The sequence below is a fragment of the Tauraco erythrolophus genome, chromosome 28 (assembly GCF_009769465.1).
Source record: "Tauraco erythrolophus isolate bTauEry1 chromosome 28, bTauEry1.pri, whole genome shotgun sequence".
Taxonomy (NCBI): domain Eukaryota; kingdom Metazoa; phylum Chordata; class Aves; order Musophagiformes; family Musophagidae; genus Tauraco; species Tauraco erythrolophus.
The window spans coordinates 5,308,783-5,326,152 of NC_141492.1; the positions used below are offsets into that span (position 1 = coordinate 5,308,783).

General features: G+C 49.8%; 1 protein-coding gene across 1 annotated transcript in view; it reads right to left on the reverse strand.

Annotated features, from left to right (window-relative positions):
- GNG7 (G protein subunit gamma 7) overlaps window positions 1–16,906 on the reverse strand; it is a 57,254-nt gene extending 40,348 nt beyond the window's left edge. The window contains 2 exon segments of the mRNA XM_086627920.1: window positions 8,377–8,455; window positions 16,857–16,906. The gene's annotated coding sequence lies outside the window, so the exon portion shown is untranslated.
- Between the last annotated feature and the right edge of the window lie 464 nt (window positions 16,907–17,370).

Below are 17,370 nucleotides of genomic sequence, written 5' to 3' on the forward strand. Positions count from 1 at the left end.
ATAAAGCTGTAAACATGCTTGCACAACGCCCAGCAGCCACCCGAAAGAAATCCTTCGCACAACGCAGAAGTTAACTATTATTCCTCTGCGGATCACCTGCTGCAATAGCTCACACGACACTGCAGAAAGCACTGAGATCATTCCAAACCAGTAAAAAACCCACCAAACATTTTGTAAGATTCATTCACCGCCAGCAGGGAGCTAACTAACAAAAAACCTGCTCCAGACGACCTAAAGGTCTGGATTGCAGCTTATCTCCACGGCCCGGGCAAGGCGTTTGCAGAGTGAGTAACCCGTTTCTGCTGAACACAAGGGTTTTACTCAAGAGAGATGCAACGTGCACTCCACAGCCATGCCACACAAGCCCCCAGCCATGCCACACAAGCCCCCAGCCATGCCACACAAGCCCCCAGCCATGCCACACAAGCCCCCAGCCCTGCATCAGAGCCACCTCCCCTCCGACCAAGGGCAGGGGCAGCTCCTTCAGCTCCAGACAATCGAACCTGGAGGGGAGGAGCCCAGAACCAGAATTTCTGCCTTCTGAGCTAACCTGCTTTGTTCTGAAGAGGAACCAGGCTCCTTGGGGACAACTCCACAATACTTTCCCTTATTCCTTGAGAAGCTTTGCTCATTCTTGACAGATCTGAGCTTCCTAAAGCTTGTGTCCCCAGAGCTGACCCCACCAGCTCCGTCACAGCAGCATGAAGAGATGCGAGGACAGAGGCTTGCATCCTAGCCAACATTTTGTGCTGATTAGTTCAAGTGCAACAGTTCAGAAGAAAGGAAAAGGTTTCTTATAGAGCTTGAAAAAGAGCCCGAAAGTTTAGCTGCTGTCCCACAAAAACTAGCGGTTAATTTGTTTTTAGGCACTTTCCTTGAAGAGCAAAAGAAAACTTAAGAGCAGGACTGGCTTGCAGAGGAACAGGCTTGCAAAAGCAGTTTACGTGACTCAGGCTTTTATTTTTTTGTCCACACTGAAACCAATGAGAAGGGGCAGCAAGTGTTGCTCAGCACCCCAAGGAATCCTTCCCTTTTGTTTCAGGGGCTGGCTGCAACGGGATCAGAACTGGCAGCGCGCGCCCTTCACAAGTGTTCTGCAGAATTACCCTCTCCTCATCTCCGGTTTCAAAGCCAGGCACAAAAAAAAAAAATCCATATATTGCAGCTCTTCAGCAATCTCCCCGCTTTGCATCGATCCCGGTGCAGTGGGTGTGACTTTGGCAGACGCACGGACTTTGCTGCAACGGGGAAAGGAACAGGAGAGGAATTACTGGCAGCGCGGGCCGCTCCTGTTGGCAGAGCTCTGCAGCGTAGCAATACTTTATAAGGAAATTTCTTGGACGATGCTGCCTACCCTTATGCTACTGAGGGTTTTTTGTATTCCCTTGCAGATGCTCTACAAAGTTATTCTTAGCAGGTATTTTGTACGGAACGAAAGCCGTCCCCAGGCTGGGGACTATCTGCAGAAACACCAAACCAGCCTGGAGATCTGCTGAGGAAATAAAGCATCCCTTCGGTTCAGAGCTGCTGGAGCCGAGAGCAGAAGAGGCAAAGACACATCCCAGGAGATTCGGGTTTACGAAGCTTCCAGTACAGATGATGTAACACGGTTAAACCAGGCTTTGCCCAACCTTTGGCTATTAATGGTCACAGACCTGCTGGTACGCTTCCAAGCGCTGAGAATCGATTACTGTAGCTTGATGACGAAATGTAACATTCAAATGGGAGGCTTCCAGGGAAAGTTCAAGTTCATTTCTTTGTACTGAGGGTGCCTGTTCCTTCCAGATCCATGATTTACCGCCCCTGGCACAGCCCTGGCCGTGTCCTCACAGTTCCACAGAAAGTCCAGATCATTAAAAACCTACTTAGGTCTAGTTTTTAAAACAACGAAGAATTCCAACACTGCTGTCTTAGTTCAACTCCAGCCCAGGCTGGAGGCACCAAGTTCAGAATTACGTCCAAGACACCGAGGAATAAGATGTATTGTCTGTGTTTTGAGGTGGTTAGTGGTTTTTTTTTCCCCCGGACAAAGGTTGGTCTGACCTGAGGGATGTGGATTGTTCACTTCCATCAAATAGTTACCAATAATAAATCAAACTGAAGAAAGCAATAAGTAGAAAACAGAGATGCACTTCAGGCACCCAAACTAATTGCTGACTAATTTGGCTCTTACTAGACACTTCTGCACACACATTTTCCCCGTGGCCTGGCGCAGCAGCGTGACAATAACACTCTGGAGTCTCTCTGGGTAGAACTGGCAGGAAAGCTGCATCCTAAGGAAAGAACAGCTCACGTACGAGCTCCTGTGTGCACAGGGCGGAGAAGGAGAAACCCAAAACAGAGATTTCTCCAGCCTAAGCTGCCATCAAGGCTTAAAAAAAGCAACTTTCCTTTCAGATTTTGAACTGAAATAGCTGAGTGTCTAATAAGCAAACTGCAACTGCCTTTACTCAATCAAATGGCATTTGGGGATTCCAGATTAATTCCGGCGAACTACGGCAAGGAGCAACTGAAAGTCGCCAATATCCATTTTATCTCAATAAGTAGGAACGAGATGTGAAACGCCAGAGGGTGAGGGCTGTATGTGCGACTCATCAAGGTGTCTGGTAGCTTAAGTGATCTGGAGACAGTTCTGGGATTCAAAATTTAAACAAATATTAAACAAATGAGCTGGTGCAGAGGAGCAGAGGAATGCTGGCCTCAGGGCTGAGGAATGCAAGCCCGTCCAGACAGCAGCGAGAGAGCAGCTGTATGTGCACCCTGGATGGGAAACCAGCTGGAAATATGTAAAGTTACTGCTGTTTGGGCACTTTCACATATATCTATACTTAGAAAAACTCGACCAAGAACAAGCAAACCTGTTTAATGACAATATGCCTATGCAACTCCGTTCTGCAAGTCGAAAGCACAAACTCAAGATGCAGATAAGAGACTGAGGGCTTTCACACTAGAAAGTCAGAAATCAATTATAGCAACAATTGGCAGTTGGGTTGTTCACCCAAATCCCCTGCTCCCTCTCAGCGATTTGCATTTCAAACAGACCGAATTTCAGAGCAGGAGGATCGTTTCCCCACCTGCCTGCAAGTTCACGCAGGACTGAGCTGTTCTTCCAGTTAGCCCACACCAGGGCCTCCTATCTCACCAGAAAACAAAAGGTTTAGTTAAAGAAATCACAGTAAGCATTTTTGCACATCGATAGCAAAGTGCTTAGGCAGCTCTGAACTTCAAAGAATTTCTGACAAGGAGACAAACCCGGTTCAGCACAGCCCAGCTCAGGGCTCGCTGCCTGCACGCGGTGCTAGAGCACCATGGTTCTCCAAAAAACCAGAAGCAAATCTGGTATTTGTATGACCTGCACCATAGATGCCACCATGCTGGCTCACGGAACATGACGGGGACCGTCCCGCGTGTCCGTCAGCATCTCGCACACCAGAACAAACGTCAGGTTTGCTCGGCCACGCGTGACTCGCGCTGTCGGCTCCCGGGCCAGCAGATGACAACACCGAGCGCCGCCGCGTCGCACACAGTACTGTCAACCAGCAAACACCAGCTCTGCAGCTGGAAACAACCGCGAGGGTATGTTCATGCTCACACGGAGCTCAGGTGTTTCCAAGGAAAGGCTGAGTTAATTACCCTGGCTGCTCACCAGCTTGGCAAAGGCAGGGCAGAGCAGTGGCTTGCCCCAAACTTTGGGGACCCTGTTTTTCCTTCCCATATCTCAAACCCTCCTGAGTCACGACTCTTCCAAAAAAAAAAAAAAAAAAACCAAAAAACACTCGATTGTTATCTCAGGCCAAGGAGCAGGAAAATAGGAAACCAGGCAATGTTTGCTGCTCGCCGTTCGGAGAAAAGCCCTGTCGCTGCTGAAGGTTGGCTCGGTGCGCAGGTGGAGCGTGTGGGAGGGCAGGAAGGACAAAAACCAGAGCCAGCACGAACTGACTCAACGACGCTCACCCCCTTTCGTTATCTCCGATCTCACAGCAGAAATGTTAAAATGCAGTTTCAAAACGAGGAGGCGAGCTGGAGATGGTTTATATCATGCTGCTGGAAGCAGGCGAACGTTTTCACTCGCCCAAGTTCCCGAGAGCACGGAGGTATCGGGAAGGTGCCGATGAGAGATCGGATCGCGAGTCACCGACAGCACCGGGGACCACGACGAGCCGTTAACGTGCAGGGCACGTTTCGGGGCTCAGCAGGGCACGTTTCGGGGCTGAGTGCCCGAGGAGGTGAAGGTCAGCCTTCCCATGCAGGAAGGGATGGGATCGCAGCTCACATGCCGGGAAGGGAGAGTCCCACCCAGCACGGCGAGGGCAGCAAAGGACAAAGTCTCACTCCTGGTCGTCAGCATCAGCTGGAACACTGCGGCTTTGCGGGCACCGCGGGTTAGCGGGTGTTATCATTTCCCCTGAAAACAGCTAAAAAAATTCTTTAAAGAATTAACTATGCCCCAAAACAAATAATACTCCGTAAAACAGGAGTAAAGCTGCAATTTAAAAAAAAAAAAACAGACTTTTTTCTCTTCTTAGATAGGCAGGGAATAGAAGCATCATCAAAGCTGGCAGCCGCTCATATAAACAGAGAGGCCACCAGGGCCGGCCGAAGGGCCACCATGAAGAAAACTGACAAAACCCCTGCTGTACTTGTTTTTCCATTATCTAATATTAGGCCATGGAGGTATTTATGAACCATTCTGCAGTGCATTCAAGCTAATTTCCAGAAAATCACGTGCCTGCGCAGCGAACTCAAGATTAGGAAGCCTTCCAATGTTTTCCTGAGAAGAGATGTGATCACCATGCAGTACTAACGGCGACTTGAAAACCTGCCTTGTTGGTTGGCTGCCAGACACTGACCCAACCAGCACCTTAAGCCTGCAGACATCTCTTCGCAGCTATTTGTGTCAAACTGTGTGCTTTGAGGCTTGAAGAGTCCAAAGCGACTTCAGACTGGGGGCAGGAGGACAGATATTAGGTTACAGAACCACATTATAAAACTTCTGAAGAAATACTAAGTGCTCAGAAATTAGTGCTTGTATAATGACTACACGACAAGAGCCTCTCTGGTCTACAGCTGCAAGAGTAAGTCAGCAGTCCTCAGGCCTGAAAGGCTCATTTAATTTCTCTGTAAAAAAAAAAAAACAAAAAACAAAAAGCCACAGCCATTTCCAGCCGTTTTGGACCATCGGTCATGATCAATTCCCACCTCCTTCAGCCGAGGACACGAAGGGCATGAGTCACACCAAACAGGGCAACACCTCTGTCCGGATCTGGCAGCCCAAGGGAGAAAGGCACTGGGTCACTGTGCCCTCTAACCCTTCCAGTGCTCAGAAACCAAAAAAAATGCCTGTTAAGTCTGTGTAATGATGTTATATTTAACCGAATCCACGCAGATGCTTGGATGAACAGCCCTGCAGTGACGCGGACAGGAGCTACCGGCCGTTAAGATTCTTATTTGAGCAACATCAGCCCTTTCTGCAGCCTGCCTCTTCCTGCTGGTCCACTTCTGGACAGCTGCTAAGGGCAGAAAGCACCCAGTCTGCACCAATTACCTGTCTTCAAGGAAAAAAAATCATGCCCAGAGGGCAAGGCAGCTGAAAGCTACCCAAAAACCTTGCTACAAATTTTTGTATGAAACAGCACCTTATTTAGACTATTTGAAAAATGTTACAGAGGGACACTATGGCTGGGAATTTGCATAATGGGCGTCTACATCTTGCTTACCTAACAGGAGAAGAATCCCGTCTGTCAGTAAGTCTAGACTGTGGTGTTGAATCCAGGGGACCCAGGAATCTCCCCGCCAGAAATAACACCCACCCGGCGCGGGGCAGGGTGCCGCCATCTGCCGACACCCACCGCGGGGATGGCGAGGGGGCACAAACCTCGCTTTTCTGTGGGCATCTCTGGATGGGGACTGCTTTCTGGAGCTCGGCTCAGTGCTAAGAGCAACAAGAAAAGCCATCCTCCTGCTTCCAAAACCCAGCTGGTGCTTCCAAGCCCTCCGGGGAAAGCTGCAGGGACTCGTGTCCTCGCTCCACCGCGCGGGCTGGACCGCACTGCTGGCTGTAGCGGCGAGTACAGGAATGGCAGCGTGGCACTATTTGATTAAAATGTATGTACATTATTTCACATTAAAAAGCCGCAGCACAACCACAGCTTTCGAGTTTAAAACACTCCAAGGTTTATACGCAGCTTAACAGAGACCTCTGCAGCTCAGACCGGCCACTGCAGGCAGCTTTTTCCCACTGAACTGGGTTTTAGAAGAGAAAAGAAGACACGAGAAGACACATGGCACAAAGGTGGGCATTTAGCCACCACTTCCACCTCCACAAGCCCTGCTGCGACACACGGAAACACAGAGCCACCGGCTTCGGAGTCACACAGAGCCCGACTCTTCCGAGCGACTGCAGCGGAACAGCAACCGCTCCCCATCCCTCCACCTTCTCCTCTGGCCCCAAAGCAGCACCAGCCACCGCTCCCCATCCCTCCACCTTCTCCTCCCACCCCAAAGCAGCACCAGCCACCGCTCCCCAGAGCCCAGTGGGGACGTCAAACACCTCCTGAGAACGGGGAGGTCTGAAACACGCGCTCAGCCTCCCGCCCCTTCGATTCCAACGGGGACACGGGCAGAAGCAACGCTCCTCTTGGAAACACAGCACCCTTGATCTAAAGATAATCCATCTCTAGGGCAACAGAAGTGTGTGAGCAAGACACTATTCTCAGCTGTGGGTTTGTCATCTCACCGAGCTCGAGTTCCTTTACCTTGCTGGTATTTCCCACAGGGGACAGGAAATATAGGGTTTCACAAAGGACTGCTGGTGCACGGAGGGACTTTCGAGGCTCCACGGAAGGGACTCATGCCAAGTATTACCCTACGAAGATGGAGGTGACCAGAGAAAGGGGACACCAACACTCGTGTCCCGCAGCCTGTATCCCGCTGTGAAACTTCCAGCTATTGAGTGTTCCAAGCAGCAAGAGATACCACTTCTTTAAAGCCCTCTGAAAAGATTTATAAGTATTACATGCAAGCAGCTGCACTTAAAAGTCAGCATCTGGCAACAATGGACAAATGGGACGTGGTGAGATCCAAGGGCATCATGTCACACGTGGTGCCACGGACCCGCCGATACACGAAGACACGGTTGCGTGAAAAAACACAGAAACAATTTTGGAAAAGGAAGCAGTGGAAATACGCTGGTGAAAGGCTGTTTCTAGGAAGTCAGAGCAGACCAAACGCCACGGTTAATCCCACTGTCCCCTCCCGTCCAACGTGGCCCATCTCCTTCACGCAGTGAGGCTCACAAGGTGAACTACAGCTGTAGGCATCATTCCAGTTTAAATCCAATTTAAATACTGTGTTTGGGGGCACACAGGGAAAACACCCACAGAATGGATAAACTGGTCTAAAACAATGATACTGATTTATTCTGTGCTCTGAGATCACACAAAGCTCTGGGGCAATTTAAACCAGCACAGCTGATATTTAACTTATTTCTTCTATAGAAAAGTCATGAGGCTTTAATCACCACGCTGCTTCATTAACTGGAGATTACTAATTACAGGATTTGTTAGTCAGCACAACCAGACAGTGTTCTAGTGAGGACTGTTTGTATAGGGAAGATTGGGACCGACAACCTAATAATTTTAATGGAATACGAGGTGATTCGCAAGAGCTGTCCTCAGCAGAACGGACAAAAATCGTTACGGCTGTCGCACACTTCCAGAAAGCAACAGCTCCAGTGGGATCGGCGTGAAGCCGAAGGTGAGAAACCAGTGAGGCACGTGCCTTAAACCACGTGCTGGATCTCCTGCCTCTACCCCTGACCTGTCTGCCGAGAGGGCAGGAGAAGACAGGACACTTGCAGCACCTAATATTGCAGCACAGAGCAAAACCACCATTCCACAGACCGAAAACACCAACGTTTGCAGGATCTCCCGTTCGTGTGCTACTGGTGAACGCGTACGCACGTTCCAGCAAAGGCTGGATAAAAAAGGAAACTGAACTTCATCACCCAGCTACAGCAGTCAGAGCTGCTGCTTCCCTCGGCTCCCAACGAGAACAGCGGCTCCCACACACACCTCACGCCTTCTGACTAAGAGGGACATGTCTTCTCTGGAATCTAGAGATGATCTCCCCTAATTAAGGAGGTGGATTAGTGTTACCTAACGAGCAGAGCGTCGTTTCACGCGGGCAACGAGTAACCACCAGCCTTTGGCTCAGACTGGCAGGATGGGGAAGGGTCAGACCAGAGGAGCACCTCGGAACGGCTAACGGCGTTGGGCGAGGACCACGCCGACGGAAGGTTCCTTCACGACGGAACGTTCCTCCACGACGGAACGACACCGCAAGTTTCACAAGGGCAGAGTTGTTCTCCTTGCTCACCTTCTTACTGCAGCGGAGCAGTTTCGGCTACGGTCTCGTAGGGCGCGCTTGCTGCCGGGGATCCCGGTTATGATTCCTTCTGGAAAGGAAACGGGAATTCAGGAGATGCATCACTGATATACCAACCAGATGGGGCGTTATTAATGACGTTATCATTTGGAATAATACATTTTACTCCATGGACTGTAATTTTACCACAGCAATATTCACCTCGAGGTTTAGCGTCACGAGGAAGGCGCTGCGTTCGCTGCAGTTGCCTGTTGTTACTGATACCAGTTTTCCATGCCAAAGAACTCCATGTCCCAATGAACAGTGATTTGTCCGAATTTTGCAGCGTCCCCAAGCACATCTTTATTTTGTCACATCCAACAGACACACACTGACAGCGAACCCACTTCCATTTATTTTTACAAATAACACGCACGACCTGGAGGTCACGCCGTGTGTTTCCGACCCCGAACGTGAACACGCGGCATCCGAAACCGGAGATAACGAACGCCTCAACTACTGGATAAGAGCTCACTTCAATATTCTGCTCTGGATTTCACTGCAGTCTAACTACTGGGCTGCAGTCAACAGATGCTGAGCTCAAGTGCCTCATGGTGGGAGAGGGAGAGGTGCTTGTACCTTTGTATTTTTGGGGGAATATCAGTGTTTTAGCCAAGAAGCCAGCAGAGTCCTCTGGCTGAACACAGATACGCCGGCAAGCTTAGTTTTCCAGAAACAAGCACCAAAAAAAAAACCAGTCTAGGAATGAGCTGGCTTTAAGAAAGCATCAAAAATGCCCTGAGAAAAAGCAAGTGGTGTCGAGCTTTCCCAGCCGCCGGTACGCGGCGCGCAGGACGTCCTCCTTCCTGCTTACCAGTAAGACATTGCTCAACCCTCCTCCAGTCAGCCCAGCGCACCACGCTGAAGTCAGAGCTGTTGTGAGCGAGAGCTATGGATTAATTCCAAGAATCCATCTGAGCTGAAACCCGACCCTGCTTGTTTTCTCCACTTACTGTCTGAACACAAACAATTTTTTTTAATATTTTTTTTTTCTAAAGGAGTAAAACCCACGTCATTTAGTCTCCACTGGGTTTTAGGCCATGACTTGCCTTGCCCCTTTCCCCTCCATCTTCAGATTTCAGTAAATCAAAGGGTGAAGAACAGCCCTCTTGCCAAAACGATAATTTTAAATATTTTTTCTTTCTTCTGAGAATAGCAATTCTCACAAGAAACATACTCCAAACAAGAGAGGCAAATGCCAGCTATCCACACAAACATGAAGGTGAGTGAAGGAGAGAAAAGCCTTACTAGGAGACAGAAGAACTCGTGTTTAGGTTAGGAGACCAAAGAGGAGCGTAGTGTAGAAGTGTAAACGCTCCGGGGACAGAGCAAAGGGCACCAGGTTGGCAGTTGGGCTCTGAACGGCTCCCGGTCCCCCACCACCCACCCACCCCTGCGGGATCACTGAGCCACTTGCTGCTTCCTCACGTCCCCCCTGGCTCCAGTGAAGTTTTCCATCCCCACGCTCGCCCCGAGGCAGCCCCCGGACCCTGCTGGGGCTGGAGCTGGAGCAGAGCAGGTGGAGGAGCCCGTGTCATCCTCCCGGCCCGAAATAGCACATGCCAGAGCTGGAGCCACGCTCATGGTGATCATTCCTGCAAAAGCAGCACGGGTCTGCCTGATCCCCCTCCAGAACTCAGTCGTAAACTCAAAGGGACTCAAATTCCGGGGATTTTGTTGGCCAAACGGCACGCCCCTCCCAAAAATACAGTAGGGGAGATAGGGAAGGAGCACACATGGGGCTGCGGAGCTGAAAAATGAGTGCAGCAGCACCTGAAAGGTCCTGCAGGTAAGAAAGGCCACCAGGAACACGGGAAAACACGTCCTCAGGAGCAGCGTTGTCTGGGACCCCCTGGCTCTGCCTCCAAGGCGGCACTTCCAGCAGGAGATGCAGCTCCAGGTTCATAAGCCTCTACAGAAACGGGGTGTGATGAGCAGTCTGGAAGAATTTCAGCCCTCAGGAAGTCAATACACTCTTCAGCCCTTTCCTTACAGGACAGTGTGCCTTTTATAAGGGAAATAAATTAATACCACTTTCCCAATATCCTGGCTAACTGCTGAAAAAGACGACCTTGCTCCATAAATCACCAGCTGCACTGAGCCAGCCTTCAGCTGCAGTCCCCCCTCCTCTGCCTCCCAGCTCTTCCAGCTATACGTGATTTCACAGCACAAAAAAATAATTACGCCTTCTAAATTGCAAACAGATTTAAATAGCAGGCAGCTCGGCCCCAGGAAGTATGTGCAGTTGTTGAAGTGCCTCTGGTGCTCTGCAAGAGCTGGTGAACGCCGAGCTGAACCGGGAATGGGCCACCACCTCCGAGCTGCAGGAGAGAGCTCAACGCCTCGTTCAACGCCGAGCCACCCAAAATCAAATCTACCTTTTGACTGCACGAAGTCTTGAAGCTGTAACTTCAAGTGAAAAGCTGAAACGACAATACACACACCCTTTGGTTTTATTTCCATTTTTCTTCCTTGAACAGTGGTACCTGTCAGCTTGATTGCTCCTCCTTTTGTTTTAAAACCAACACAGGGACTTCTGGACTGCAAATTTTAATTTTTTTCTTTTTTTTTTTTTTTTTAAATCGGTCACCATTTTAAGAGCTGTTTAGGTTTTCTGTTCAAGGACTACTCCAGAAGCACAGCAGAAGTCTCTGCAGCTGAAGGCAGTCCCTGAGCAGCTCCCGTAGGGCAGGTGGGAATAACACCACCACCAGCACCACCCTCCCTGCAACACACCTACAATTTTGACAAGGACATTTACCACCTCATCCCCCCAGACAGTCCATCTCTGCAGCACTGGTTTATGGCCTCTGTGAAGTAAACTGGGCAGGAGACATGCCCGTGGGCAGGCCCTTGGCTAGAAGGTGACCTGTTGGGCTGAAGACAAACGCTGCACAGGCACCAGTGCTGCAGGAGCAGCCTCCTGCCAGGGCTCCCCCGCACTTCGCCCTCCTCCGGTCTGCAACCAGTGCCAGCTCTGCAGAGACCTCAAACCATGTCCCATCAACATCACCAGCATGTCTCCTGCCCAGACTTTTGAACTGGCAGTTAGTCCATGAGGAACAGTTTGCAGCAAGGGAAAAAACAACCCAACGACTTTCCAGATGAACACAATACCATCCTTGGCTTTCCGCAGAAACGAGCTTTTTGTTTACAGGCTCCCAGAATCTGACTCCAGGGGTTGGTCTGTTCTTGCTCAGAGAGGGAAAACAAGCCTGACCTCAGCGCGCTGGAATAAACTCTGCCCCCTCCTTCCTTCCACGCTTCTCCCAGTGCAAAGGTAAAGAACACGATATCCAGCAGCGTGACCGAGGTCGCCGAGCCGAGCGTGACCGCACACGCTCCTGTTTACTGACACGGAAAACAAGACCGCTGGAGCGAGGAGGTAAACTCGCTGGCCATGCTCCCGCTGCCGTCCTCAGGCAGCACTTCCCAGCTGGAAAAAGGTCTCCAGCAAGGCAGCCGGCCCCCAGTACCTTAGGTGCAGCGTTCACCCCCGAGCACACCCCGCTCCGTGCACGCACGGCGGACACTCCCCCCATCTCCCACTTGTACCGTTTCCTACACGCTCCATAAGCTGCCTGCGATTTCCTCCCGGCGGATATCGCACACCGGCACTCGCTGGCAACACGGCCTGAACGGAGAACCTGAACGCCGTCGGGCAAGAGCCGGAGTGGCTCTGCCACTCATTAGAAACAGCTACTCGTCATGGGAATTTGTCACACCAACATGTTTGGAAAAGAACCTTATCCTCTTTGGACCTTCTTGACCTCCGCCTTGCTCACGGTGCGGGCTGGCACTCCGTGCTCCAGCCTGCTCCCAACATGCCAGTGATGCAGCTACCAGCACTGTAAGAGATACCTTGAAGCGGGTGTGGGCAGCAAGGGGGGGAATTCCTTTCCGAACTAACTGGAAGCGGCAACAGTTGGTAATGCAAAGCATCTCCCGGGGCCGGAGCCTGCAGCTGCCAACGTTCCCTCCGAGTCAGGGCAAGGCTCGAAGGAAGCCAGATCATCCATTCCAGCCCACCAGAAAACCTGCGGTGCCAGGAACTCCGGGGGAGGCAGTCTCTGCAGAAAAGCCTTTCCACGAGCATCTTCCAGCTCACCGGCAGGAGGAACTCACTATACTTCCCTCGGACACGCTAAGATCCGGCGGTCGCGGAGCGGGCAAGCAGCTGAAGCTATCAACTGCTCCAACTGTGATTAATAAAAGGTTATATGAAAATATTAGAGAGAACTTGGGAATACAAGATTTGAAAACTCATCCCCTGCTGCGAGTGACAGCCGATTGTGTTCCTCAGGATTTTTAAAGAATGCTTGAATGCGTGGCAAAGCCCAAAATTCAAACACTGCATCCACACGGTGGACAAGACCAGTTTGCAAAGGAACGATACACAATGTTCTTGACAAGGGCTAAATCAAAGCATCACTGGCGGGTGCTGCTGACCGACCAGTAACGCACCAGTGCCGAGATGCACCAGCACGAGGCTGTGACTCAGCGCTGCGGTGCCACGGTAACGACCCGCGGTGCCGCACGGCACATCATCTCACCCCGGGCAAGCGGAGCCCAGGCTGCTCCAGAAGTTCAGGTTCCACCAGTGCTGACGTGTGAGTGAAGTTAAAGGGAGAGAAACACGTTACTGAAGGTGAAGCTGCTCAGATCATGTTCGAAATTAAATAATCTTAATGGGACAACCAATGCCAGGTTTAATTCTCCCACTTAGTACTCTGCTAACAGGGAAAAGATCCTGGTCCGGAGGTACGCTGTGTCATGCCTCTAAAAATATGTACCTATAAATATTAAATTATTATCAAACAGCTGCATCTGGACAACCAAAGCAAAATATCCACAGCAAAGAGAGAGTTTGTCGAGTTTAACTTTTCCCCGTTAATTCCTCCAAGGGATGAGCAGATTCTTTTTCCCTTGTCCACAGAAATCCGGCCGTTTTCCAGCACACAGCCCAGGATTTTTGCTAAGTAACAGCTGCCGCAGCCAGCGCACATTTGCTTTTGGAAGCACATCGCTAATTGTGAAGTTGCTAGGAAGTCTGTTCTGGCAACTTGCTCTGGAACGTTTTTTTAAGTCCTAAAAAGGGAAGGCTTGGAGTAAAAAGGGCCTTCCCTCCGTCCTGCAGCGCTTCACACCCTGAGGGATCTATACTTCAAGCTCAAATGCCACAGAAACCATCTGACAGGACCCATGCTACTATACGTGTCACTTCAAAGTCTCCCCAAAGGCTCAGTGTGATCAGCAGCTGCTCCCGGGAAGCTCAGCTCCTTCGGGGTCCCCGGGCAGGGAAGCATTCCCAGCAGCTGTGCTGCTGGAGGGGAGAAAGCAGCCCGGCACCCAGCTCCGTGCACAAAGGATCCAGGCACGAGCGGCTTCGCACGGGGGAAGGTGAAGCTCTAGATCGCACAGCCCTGCGAAAAAAAGAGTAATTCCTACCTGAAGTTTAAGTGTGCGATGCCCCAAACACTCCTGGATCTAAGGAAAAGGAGCGGAGGTGACCAGGGAGGAGGGAACACGAGCGCCGCGTTCACCCCCAGCCCCTCCGCAGCAAACGGCGCTGCTGAGCACTTCGGGCACTCAGGACAGTTACTGCACAATCCTGCCTTCCTACTCAGGCCTTGGTCTTCCTCCCAGCAAAAGAGGAAAAAGTCTAAAATAAACCTTGCAGACAGCAGCATTCCATTCGCAAGAGTTCATTCTTCAAAGAAACGGGACAAACTAATTCCTCAGTAAATATTTGGGGTTACAACTCTGCTTAGCAGTATCTTGTTAAACACTTCCGAGATTTTAGAGAGCCAGTAATACACTCAGGACACCAGTCCATGGAAATAACCGGACTTATTTCAGCAGTAACAGAGCTATTTTTAAAAGTTTCACTTAAGGGATGCCAATTTCCTGAAGCTGTTTGGAAAATTAAATTTAAAAATGTACAAACACTACTGGAACAAAAACGTGCTATAGCAACAGCCTTCTTTTGCTAGGAGATGTTTCTGGACTTTCCAACTTACTTTCATCTTAAAAAAAAAAAAATAAAATCACCTTTTCCTCCTTTTAGAGGACAGATTAAGAATAGCAACAACAAAAAAATATCTGTATGTCTCCAGCAAAGAATATTTGCTTAGAGAGAAAGTTTATTGCTAAAAAGGAAAAAATCTTCCAGTTTTAGCAAATGCCTCCAGCTGTTCCAAACATCAAACTGGTGACAATGCACTTCTTTGCTCCAGGGATGCCCAGGTTTAACATAATTAGATGAGCTCAGTGCCTCTGCCAGGCAAACAAGCGACACAAGAAGTTCTTTTACGTCACTGACAACCTCCTAAAAATTGGAGGAATTTTAAAATGCACACTAACTTAACAAGTGCTTGAAACAGGAAGAGGAGGTGAAAGAGTATCCAGCTGAAGCAGCAAGGGAGAATTCATTACACTGTAAATACCAGAGTGGAACACAGATGGGACGCTGAGGTTTGTAATTCTCAAAGTGCCATTATTGCTTTTAAATATTATGACGAGCAGCTGAACGGTGTAAAGCAGGGCTGTTTTCATCGGCTGCACCAACCATTCAGGAACTGCTCCAGTAAAACAATACTGGACATCAACAGGCTGTTGGCTTGGAATCACTAAAAACCATAAAAAAAAAAAAAAGACAAAGTAGCACTGCTTCCAAGCCAGGGAGGGGATCTTCCCCCCTTTCCCACCAGATGGGTGAAGTTCACCTCGTTCTGCCATCACGAGAAGGGAAAGAAGAAGAATGTCCTGAGGAAGGATTTAGAAGTTCTGGTTTAAATGTGGATGTTTCTCCTGGGATAGTTTTCATCTCAAATAACTTTTGAGGTTATTCCAATGTGCTCTCACGTTACACAAGCGCCCTATCTTCTAGAGGCTATCAAGCAATTTTATGCAGTCAATTAGTAAAAAAACCAAACACCTTAACGAACCCTGGGAAAGAGGGTGCTCTTGATGTATCAGTGATTACTAGGTCAGGGCAGAGTAATTTCTGCAAGAAGCCTGTCACCAGTAACAACGTCTTTGTGTAATTTAGGAACTGGGCAAGAATTGGCAGGATTAGAAACTGCTTCCTGAAGCACAGAGGTGCTGTCGGCGTCCTGACTGGCAGCAGAGAAGGGAACGAAAGGGCTCCCAAAAAAGTCCTGAAAACAGAAGCCAAACCCACAAGTGACAAGTTGTTCACAGCCCCTGCTGCAGAAACAGCTTAAAAAGGGGAAAAAAAAGCATTCTGGGCTGGGAGCGACGCACTTCGACAAAAATCTGCCTCTTTAGTGAACAAAGATTTGCTTTTGAGACGGAGACTGGCACGAGCACTTCCCGTCTGGTGCCCTAAGGCAAAATATTACATGTAACAACCTCCATCAGTTTTCCTTTTTTGTGTTTTGTTTTGTTTTTTCTCCTTATGTTTTGAATTAAGTCTCCAGCTGCCTCTGACTCACAGCAGAGCTCTGTGCCGATCCCACGAACATCGTTCCTTTCCTGGAGGAGACACCAAGTGCAAAAAGTAGGGCAAAACGGTGCAAGTGGGACAGATGGGGCGTTTTTTTAGGAAAGTGAGGCAAGAGGAAGTGCTGCTGTATCCCTGCCACAGTCTGGGGAAAGGACCGACGGTCACATGGTGATACACAGCTCCTAATGCATTTGCTAATGAGTCTGCAGCCAATTACTCATTTCAGATGGTTTCAAGGACTCGTGGTCTCTCTGCGATCCGGCGACCAACGCTGTTTTCTCGGATGAAGCAGCTGATGCCGTGGGTCCCACTGCCAGGGACACAGTGCCCTCTCTTGGAGACTCCAAACAAGCCCCACCGAAAGACGCTGAAGACCAACATGCTGTTGGCATCTCTTAAAAATTAATTTCTGCCCAAGAGGCAAGTCAGAGGCAACGAGCAACTCTGCTAATGCTCCCCTGCCCGACACATCGCTTTGAGGAAGGAAGCGTGAGTGCCTTTCGGAAGAGCTGCTCTTCAGGTAGGTCAGTTTTGACTAATAACCTTGAAGGTACCTTTATATCATCCTATCAAAACCTTAATCCTTTCACCCAGGATTGTATGGTAGATAATGCATGGCACGACTGTGCTTAGCCTGGAGGATACTAGAACATCTAAAGGGCAGTGATATCGTGATATGGCAACAGTCGCCACAGAAAAAGAAGGTAATTCCGAAAACCGATCCCAACTTACAGGCAACAGCCACACGTTGGCGTTTTGTGTGACCCTGGGGCAATTTTAGACACTCAATACTCTGCCTGGGTCGAACTGTAAGCGGACTCTGACGTGCTGCTGGCACGTTCACACCACTTACCTCGTAAGATATCCCTGATTTGGGGAGTCAAGGGTAAAAAGATGTGGAAAATGAGCTGTGAGGCAGGAGATGGTTTGGGTGCCTGTGCGGTGGACTGCTGCGTACACGTACCTGGTCGGGGAGTGTTCACACCACCTTCTTCAGCACGAAGGCAGATGCGCTCTCAGGCTTGAAAAAAGGACAGCTCTCCTGAAAAAGGAAGCGGAGAGAGTTTTCAGCAATTAAAATGTTCCTGCAGGGAATGCCTGCTACTCTCAGAATCAGGCTTTGATCCAACCAGCTGAAGCATCTCACACTTTTTTTTTTTTTTCCCCATTTAATGAAGGCAGACAGAGCAGCCATATGGCTACAAAGACCCTTTTTACACTGACAGACGCAGGCACCATTTCCTCCCTGCTCGAAACCAGGCTGGGCTACGGCAGAACTATTTTGAGTCGCCCAGCAGGCACGAGGGATGCGTCACCCGGGCTCAGTGACCAGTGGCTCGGGCTCAGTGACCAGTGGCTCCGCAGATATGATGGTGGGCCAGTTCTGAGGCTGGCTCCTGCCTCAGAGGCGCAGCACCTGGCTGCGCTCCGTGCAATTTCATATCGGAGTCTGAAGATGGCCCCATCGGCACGAGCGA